The sequence below is a fragment of the Schistocerca americana genome, chromosome 1, assembly GCF_021461395.2.
Source record: "Schistocerca americana isolate TAMUIC-IGC-003095 chromosome 1, iqSchAmer2.1, whole genome shotgun sequence".
In the NCBI taxonomy this organism is placed as follows: domain Eukaryota; kingdom Metazoa; phylum Arthropoda; class Insecta; order Orthoptera; family Acrididae; genus Schistocerca; species Schistocerca americana.
In genome coordinates this window covers 713,310,086-713,319,049 of record NC_060119.1, presented here as the reverse complement: position 1 = coordinate 713,319,049, position 8,964 = coordinate 713,310,086, and the positions used below count along the sequence as shown (strand labels likewise).

General features: G+C 39.3%; 1 non-coding gene across 1 annotated transcript; it reads right to left on the bottom strand.

Annotated features, from left to right (window-relative positions):
* Positions 1-8,473: 8,473 nt before the first annotated feature.
* Positions 8,474-8,592, bottom strand: Trnal-caa. Its single transcript has 2 exons — positions 8,555-8,592; positions 8,474-8,519 (listed from the first exon to the last, which is right to left on the bottom strand). It is a non-coding gene; the product is annotated as a tRNA-Leu (tRNA).
* Positions 8,593-8,964: the final 372 nt, after the last annotated feature.

Below are 8,964 nucleotides of genomic sequence, written 5' to 3'. Positions count from 1 at the left end.
CTTCCATCGTTCCATTTTTGTTTTCCGTAGCTCTTCCTTACAACGTTGTTTAACGTACCTGTATCCATACAACCTTTGGACTCTTTCTTCTTGTGTCATGCTAATCTGGAATAGCTTTCTGACTGCTCTTGGCTCACACCTTAATTTCTGTAGCGCCTCGGTCCAGATGCAAGGTACTCCTTCAGAATGACCCCTGCTGACGGGTATCGATGCTCCTTTGGTCTATGTATAGCCACTGTTAGTTCTAGTGTAGCGGAACAAGCGCTGCATCCTTTGTGAGATACTACAGAGGCGAAAGAGTGTGCCGAGACTTACCCCAGTTCACACCTGGTAGCGCCGCGTCACCATAAAGCGTCTGCGCGTAGCGCACGATTATTGCACCATAATTAAGTATAAAATTAAAAGTTAAAATTGCTTTTACAAACTTTGTCAGCATATACTTCAATTTAAATAATGTTTCAAATGTCAAGTCTTAGAGTGATTAAATCAGTGGTTTTCATAAATATACCGTTTCTAGAAAAATATAGTGGCGATAAATAATAAAGCTAGAAAGCCATAAATTGGTCATAATGTGGCAATGTAAGTCGAAATTAACTTGCGCAATTAGCAACATGGTAAAATAAAAATAGTGGTCAGAATCAACATTTTTAAGAATAATTGAAGGCGTTAAATATTAGACTTAGAAATGTAAAAATTTGTATGATGCTTCAGTTCAAACTAAAAACAATAATAGTTTTCGAGTAATTTAATGAAAACTAAATTTGTAACTAAAACATCCCCATTTATAATAGATTAAGTATCTGTAATTTTAATGCAAGAAAATTTTGGTTACAGCAAGTGACAAAACCTATTAAATAATGGAGCTATAACAAATTTTAAGGCCGAATTGTTAATAGCTACAAATACAACGTCTCTTAAAGTTATAATTCAGAGGTAACTATCTACTGTCAGTTCCACCCTAAAAATTCTATAAGGCAAAGTTTTTATGCCAGCGAGCTGAAACTTTTTCAACCAACTTACCTACATGTATGTAAAAATTAAGAAGATTCTAAATTAATTCATAACTTTATTATTAAATATTGTGTGTACGAGGCGGATGGAAACAGATGTTTCCTTGGCCGTCGGCTGAGCCACACATATAAATGCAGCCCGAGAGGCAAGACGGAGTTTACTTCACACCCAGCCACTGTAAGATCCGCGTTTATTGAACGCCGGATTGCGCGCTGCCTCGGATGACGTCAGAGACGGGCTGTTGCAAACACTGATTTTCTGTAATTGATAGTGAACTCGCGAGGACTGTACACCGTCCTGGATCGCTTAGATTTCGTAAAAGTAACTGTCAGTGTGCCGTCCGTGATATTTACAAATCCACGTGGCAAGCGGTGAAATTATTTTCCACTTTTGTGGCGAGCATTTAATTTAATTTGAGTATCAGTAATCAGGACGAAAGACAATTTGGTAGTAATTTACTGCAGAGGGTGCCTCCGAACTGCTAATAGTGCTAAGATGTACTGTCAGTATGAACTTGATGACTTTCGTAATGTTTTGCGTCAGAAGCTTTATGAAATATATTTTTTAATTAGAACTCTAAATCTTCATTTATAGTCATAGTCCTGATCCCGCTAAGCAAAAAGAGAATAGAAACATTTCCGTCAGTGGGCTGGACAAGAATGTGACGTGCAGACTGGGAACTATGGTCAGTATGTTCTCCATCGCTTTCTGGCTGACCACAAAAATAGTTGCCAGGCTCGCGTGAAAAAGACGGCGAATTATACTACTACATAATAATAACCCGCCGCCCCACACTTGCACTTTACCATATACATTATCACCCAGCGATGGACTTCCCAGACACTGAAACACACATCTTAGTTCTTGCCAGTTAGCATCCTTGATGTTATATTTCGGCCTTACGTGCACCTTTTCTGTGGTTTCTTGAGTTTCGCATCCAGTGATGGCGTATGATATTGTGGTCACTTGATGTTGTTCCGCTCTCAGCCTTCCAGCCTTTCACACAGCGCGCCGCTGCCGTATTTGCTACAGCGACGTCAATATTTGACGTTGCTCCGACCCTTCCTTCGTAGTTTGGTGGATCGTGAGGTGCATTCAATTCCTATAGACTGAGTTCTATAATGGCTTCTTCTAGTTGTCTTCCATGATCATCCGTTAGGTGGCTGAGCCACAATACCGACTTCGCATTTGCAGCAATGGAGTACACAAGAGGCTTAGTTCGTTCTAGGCGGCTAATATGCATTATACTTAGCAGATACTCGTCGATCTCACCACTAAATTTAAAATACATAGAAACCAAGATGCAACTCTCCCTTCCGATTAACATTTCCACACAGATTACTTGTTCTGAAAAGTACTGTCATATTTTTGTCACTGTTATGGCGATATTAAATACTATTATTGCTCTCATAGGAGGTTGCCCTTGTGTGACTATCTGGGCAGTTATTGACGTAATGGGGATCTCTTCTGCGTTCGTATACGGTTATTGGAGGCACAACATAGAGGATGACAATTATTGAAGTATATGAAATAAAACAAATTGGTTACAAACAACAGCGTGCACTCACTTTATTCAACAAGTAAACGTTGCTACAGATATTCAGAGTTAGGTTATGACATGTTCGATATGTGTGCTGTCTTTGGCAATGATGTGACGCAGACGAGCAACGAAATTCTGCATGAACCGCTGAAGAGTCGGAACATTGATGAGGTCGATGAGCTCCTGAATGGCTGTTTTCAGCTCAGCAGTTGTTTCGAAGTTATTGCTGTACACCTTGTCTTTAATATAGCTCCACAATAAGGAGTCGCATGTATTCACAATAGGAGAATATAACGGCTAATCGAGGCCCAAGCCAGTGGCCTCTGGGTACCCCAGAGCCAGAGTGCGATCCCCAGAGTGCCCCTCCAGGACATCAAACACTCTCCACCAACGATGATGTCGAGCTGCTCCTTGCATAAACCGCATATTGTCAAAATCAGGGTCAGTTTGGATAATGGAGATGAAATCATCCTCTAAAACCTTCACTTACCGTTCTGTAGTCACTGTGCCACAAGGGATATCGCACCGATTAATCCGTCACTGGACATTGCACACCACAAAGTCATCTGTTGAGGGTGAAGAGAGTTCTCGATGGTGAAATGCGGATTCTCAGTCCCCCAAAAGCGCCAATTTTGCTTATTGACGAACCCATCCAGATGAAAGTGGGCTTCGTCGCTAAACCAAACCATGCAGTGTGTACTAATTCCCTTCATGCCCTGCGGCTAAGCGTGCAGTTTGAACGTTCTAACGCAAACCATTCAGAAATCATGTCGATTTTATTTTATATAGTTCAATAATTGGCCCATCAGCTCTTCTACCACTCTTCTAGTCTCATGCAGTACGCTGACACTTCTCATGGTATGACGGGTATACATTCGATAAGCTTGTCCTAATTGCCTGTAATCCCATGCTATACGACCATGCGTTACCATGATGAATGATTGAATTGTTGTGGCAGAAACCTGCTTCAGTTTCCTCCACTTGTGTTGGCAGCTTTTCTCTCTGAGATGGATTCTATCAACGAAATCAGGTACAGGAAAAGTAATAAACTCCCTTTCTGGATGCTTATACTTTACTAGATATCCTGATGCTTCAAAGGGGAGGAACATGCGTTTATATCAGAAATGACCACAGTTTATATCGAAACATGACCTCTGCATAGATAGTGATGACAAACGTTCTGAAATATCACTTACTGAATTGACACACCTGGAAATTAACAAGAAGTTAATCATTTTTGTGTTTTTTTGTCACCTAGTGGTGGTTGTGACGTTACCTGTGCTTGCTTTCGACAAAAGTAATCTGACCCTTCATTCAACACAGTACGCCACAAACATAACTTGTGGATTTCATCAGTTTCATGTGATGAATTTTAATACCTACTGTCAGTTCCAGGTTTCTGGTCCCAAAGTTCATTTGTGCTATCAGCTCTTTTTTACATCTGATGTCAAATAAACACCAATTAGTCAAAACATTTTATCATGGAACAGTATTTATTTCTTAAGCGTTTTGCAAAAGATGCTCACAGTAACATCTGATGTCGCAGACAATGATGCACGCTTCGAACCTATAGTTCGATGGTATTCACAGAAATTGGTGTTGCAGGTCTACACGATCTAATACAACATAAACTCACTTTGAAGTGAGATTTGCTGTCTCTCTCAAACATATTTAAAGATATCTCTTTCCACATCACTTTAAGGGATGTGAGATAACAGAACAAAGTATGAACATGTCTTTACTAATAGAATTAAACTTCCTGAACACGAGTGTTATTTTAATCTGTGTTAGTAGTAATTTAAGAGAGTTTTTCCTTTCAATTAAATTTGTCTGAATACGTATTAATGTGGTAGTAACAGTACTTGAGTTTACCATTACTTCCACGACCCTGTCTTTCCTCTTAGCAAAATAAAGTAAGTGAAATTTTTATGAGATTTAAAACGACTGAGAACTGGTGCGTGAAGTATCTCAACTTCAAAAAATTTTCGTGCTGACTAAAAACTGGTCTTAGATTTTGCAAATCTGTAACATTCCTAAAGTTATGGAAAGTTCAAGATAACGATTTATATTTTAGTAATATTAATTCAGCTGATATCCTTGGGTTACAGTTCAGTTGTATGGCTAAAACAAAATCTTTCATCCTCAAGCATCTGCTGAATGAATGTTATTTTTCAAACCAGTCGTTGAATTGTTTTTTACTATGGGACAACAGCTTTCTTTACTGAAACAGGACTCAGTTTTGGAATGAACCAAGTGGCTAGGCCTCCCATAAAATCTATTATCCTATTATGGTCTTAATTGTTACATGACCTTCATTAGAGGCAAATACAGGGTGATGAACTGAACTGGTTTCGATATTAGGAATCATAAAAGAAAATTTCCGGTGGACTGAGAGGGATCTAGGGAATCTGACAGAAGCCAACAATTTTTTTTTTACCGAAGAAATTCGCTAAACAGGCATGCAAATTGAGAAATTATTTTTTTTTCCCTGCCAGTTTCGGGAATTCAACGTGAGATCTTCAGACCCCATATGCACCTCTCAAAAATTATCGATATTGGCATACTGGGCCATCTGTTTCTGGATGTCATGAATTCTCAAGCGCTTCCTTCGAAACCATGACTGCAGCTGCATTCGCTACAACTGGAGCCGAGTTTTCGAAGGAAGTACTTGAGAATTCGTGACATACAGGAACAGATGGCCCAGTATGCCAATATCGATAATTTTTGAGAGGTGCATATGAGGCCTGAAAATGGCATACTGAACTGCCGAAACTGGCAAGAAAGATATACAGTAGAGTCTCGACAGTTCGAGGTGAACGGGACCGGAACCACCTCGAACTATCGAAAACTCGGACTATCGAAATTTAAATGGGAAAAAGAAATATTGTGATATTGTAATTAATATTGGTCAAAATATGATCTTTATTAAAATAAAAGTATTTACACATGCATTTGCATTGGCAGAATAACAATATTTATTTAGACAAGTAATAGTGAAGTGTGTTTTGTTTGGTGAAGCTGCAACGTTTCCTCGCGGCAATGTCACGCCACCGTCTCAGGAGCAGTAGGTCAGGTGGTGTCGCCTCAGGCTGTTCCACGTGGCATATGGCGGCCTCGAGAGCAGCGTAGCCATCGGTGTGACTCATCGTCGGTGCAGCCTCTGCCTCGTCATACTCGTCACTCTCACACTGCGATGGAATGTTAACCATGTCAATTACAGAAGAGTCTGTCACTTTCAACTGTTCGTCCGAATATAACCACTCGCCTACTTCCACCTCTTCTGCCTCTTCACACCCTGGCAATCTTCTGACTAAATTACACAATGGTTGATCGTCTTCATCCGCTAAATCTTCAGTTTCTGTATCTAGCATACTTTTCTGTAGAATATTCCTCCATGACTTAGAAATTGTGTCTGACTTCATTTCGCTCCAAAATTCGCTAATCCCTTACACGACGTCCTTCAAAGTAACTTTCTTCAAAGCTCCTGAAGATTTCCTAATTCATCAAGGCATTATTCTGATGTGTATAGACAACTGGAAGAGCTGAGATGGATGCATTCTTGGCAGACTTACCAACCACAACTAGTTTTAGTTTGTGGTTTCTAGTTGCATTTGAAGCTGCCATAACTGTGAGCCGCTCTTTGCTTTTCTTGTGCCCAGGAGCACTTTTTTCTTCACCAGAAGCAAGTGTTCTCGCTGATACATAACATTTTAAAATTTAACCCAGCCTCTCTCATAGGGCCTCAAATTTTTCGTAGAAATTTCTTTTCAGAAGCCATGAGGTTGCCCATATCTGTTTTTACATTACGGACCCACGTGTAACCACAAATCGCACAAGGGAATAGTATACTCTTAACTTGGTTGATCTTGTAATTAGAGAATTGTTGAAATTTGCATAACAGACTCTATTTCCTGCTTGTATGCATTCTGTCTCACATTAGCTGGTTAATAGGACACCTAAATAATGAAAGCGGCTGATAGCATTAAAACATTTATTTGCGGCCTTGCACGTCGCATTGTGTTATTCTTGGCTTAGAGTTGGACGTTAGCGTGAATTTTTTTCTTGCTTTCGTTTACCGTAAGTCCAATTTTCGCTCCTTCTGTTTTCATTATTTCGTACTTTTCCTTACTGTTGTAATATCATCTGCACACGCACATATCTGAGCGGATTTCATCATTATTGTTCCTCTTGTCTATTTTTGTGTCAGACTGTGCAGTGCTAAAACAAAAATGGGTCAAATGGCTCTAAGCACTATGGGACTTAACATCTAAGGCCATCAGTCCCCTAGACTTAGAACTACTTAAACCTAACTAACCTAAGAACATCACACACATCCATGCCCGAAGCAGGATTCGAACCTGCGACCGTAGCAGCCGCGTGGTTCCGGACTGTAGCGCCTAGAACCGCTCGGCCACAGCAGGCCTCTACGTTGAACAGGACTGCAGAGAGATTATCACCTTGTTCCACTCCATTAGTAAAGTTATTGTTCTTGGTCATGTTTTGTTCACTTTTACTTTTGCCTTTGTGTCTTTCATTGTTAGTTCAACGAACTTTCTGCGCTTGTCACAGATGCCCAATTCCTTTAGTACTTTACTCTATTGTGGCCCTTTATCCTATTAAAATTTTGTTTAAAATCAAGAAACAGGAAGCGGAGATCTATTTCTTACTAATCAAATTTCTTCATTATTTGTCTAATAACAAACAACTGGTCGAAAGTACGTTTATGTGGCAGGAAATTACATTGTAATTCTCCGGAGATATTTTCAGCGCACTTCTTTATCCTTTCATACGACATCACGGAAAATATCTTCCAGGCTGTATTCAATAGTCATAGCTATAATTTTCACTAGCTAACTTTTGCCCTTTCTTATACATAGGGCATATTTCACTTTCCCAGTCCTCAAGCTTTCTTTCATTTTGCCATATGTAATTTATTAGTGCTGAGCATCTCATCGGTGGTGAGGTGCCACACTTTTGCAATTTGTTTTCGACAGTAGCAATTGGTACAGTTTTCTATTACTTATTCATAATTAACTAATACAGAAGCTGCACATATGGTCTCTTGCATAATTTACCTTGTTTACTTTGCTTTCTTACTCCGATTCTCTACAAGAACAAAGAGAAAGCACTTCCTATCACACTGAACATTAAATTACACGTGTACCAAACACTTTTCATCGTCGTCTTCAACTTAATACACACACAACACAATCTGAATTCCCACAGAACAGACGAATGTGAAAACGACAGTAAGTATGGACCCCTCATAAATTGTAATCGCTCACTTTTTGCGTTGCGCATTAGAAAGTAATCTCAGAGAAATGTTCCGTAGTTAGTGCTACTCATGTTACTCCATTTCTTTCAGAAGTTTATGTAGAAAGGAAGTACAACAGGCAGTGTTTTGGTCTTACAATGTTCCTGCCAAAATGTCGAGTTTCTTGCTTGCGAGACTCTCAAGAACTTGCATTCAGAAACAAAAACGCGTGGTTCTTCATCTGAAAATGTAATGAGTACACACATTATAGGATATAACTAGTGCTACTCATGTTACTCCATTTCTTTCAGAAGTTTATGTAGAAAGGAAGTACAACAGGCAGTGTTTTGGTCTTACAATGTTCCTGCCAAAATGTCGAGTTTCTTGCTTGCGAGACTCTCAAGAACTTGCATTCAGAAACAAAAACGCGTGATTTTTCATCTGAAAATGTAAAGAGTACACACATTATAGGATATAACTGGTTTTTTTTTTTATTTTATAGTACTATGTAATGCAAGTATTTATTGATTCAAAGCCACAGTAATGAAATAGGCACTTCAAGCTCTTTCGTCACAAGATTATGTAATTAATTTGGTGCAGTAAACCAAATTTCGATACAGAGCGATTCTTTTCAAAACATTAGCAATGTATTTAAGAAGTTAAAATTTTGTCAGGAGTGGGATTCGAACCCACGCCCTCAGATGAGGACCAGAATGCTCGCCGACCCACATCCGTGGGCAAGGGATAACCTTGAGTCTGGCGCCTTAGACCGCTCGGCCATCCTGACAACTTGCTCATCGCTGCTTTCATGGAGGTATATACATAGTCTTTCCATATTTTATTCTTAATTGTCGTTTATAGTGGTCGAAATGAAAACCCAAGGAATAATATTATATATTTTCATTTCGAAATTACAAAAGACTTCATTTATCATCGATATTGTAGCATATTTATCTCCAAAAACGTCAAACTTACGCTTCTTTCGTCAGCTCCATTTTTGCTTTCAGCCGTAAAAACCACTGTCCAGGCTTAAAAACAAATTAAAAGCGATGAGGACGATTCATATCCGAAAGCTGTACACACGCTCAGCCTTTTTGCTCCTAATGGACAACACTACGAAATATAACTGATTGTAGTTTCAACAAATTCGTTACAACAC